Source organism: Etheostoma cragini, chromosome 3 (genome assembly GCF_013103735.1).
Source record: "Etheostoma cragini isolate CJK2018 chromosome 3, CSU_Ecrag_1.0, whole genome shotgun sequence".
Taxonomy (NCBI): domain Eukaryota; kingdom Metazoa; phylum Chordata; class Actinopteri; order Perciformes; family Percidae; genus Etheostoma; species Etheostoma cragini.
The window spans coordinates 9,549,468-9,550,324 of NC_048409.1; positions in this window are offsets into that span (position 1 = coordinate 9,549,468).

Sequence of the window (857 nt, forward strand, 5' to 3'; positions counted from 1 at the left end):
CCCCCCCGCTTCCCACCCACACACACCCACACACACACACATACACTCCCCCTCCTGAGGTAGCCAATTCATGTAGAGCTGTTCCAAAGCGCTCCAAAAGTGAAAAACACAAGCTTTCCGCTTACTATGAAGCCTTGCTCTTTTTCCTGCAGCTTTTTTTTCCCCCATCTCATCAAGTATGTTGTAAATTAACTTAACTTCTCTGAGAGCACGGTTCCCCAAACGGTACGAGTTTTTCCACAACGTGTTTTCATGAATTGTTTTTTATGAATTGCAAGCATTAAATCGTCACCAACACGGTCATGCAGCACATCATTAGAAACCTTAACGTCTTGTGATTCCATCAAGCCCCCGCACAAAGGATAAGACTTTGTAATAAGACAGCGGTTATAATCATGTTATGAAGTTAAGAAACACTGCACCGTTTCTGTCTAAATCGAGCGTGCATCCCTACCTTTGTCCTCGTGTCTTTATCCACAGCGGTGAAAGATATTCATAAACGTTGATTTCCTAAATCGCAAACACTCCAAGGAATTAGAATATCCAAGCCTTGTAATCCATAATTATCTGGTCCCCTCACAATCTTGTAGTTTCTGGCCAAGTTTCGACGTTCAGAAATCTAGAGAGTGCATCATTTCTCGGTTTCTATAGCTTGTAACTTTTTCCCTGTGCGGGGTAAAACGAAGGTCGACACACGATTACAATCTGTGGCTTCTACAGATCAAGAGATACCCTCAAGCTAAGCCAATGATATCGCACAGTCGCCATTTGGCCCACCCGGGAAAGATTGACAGTGGAGCCCACGAATTAGAAGATAAGGTCATAAAACTGGCATCCCTGTGTAGCCAATAAGAAGA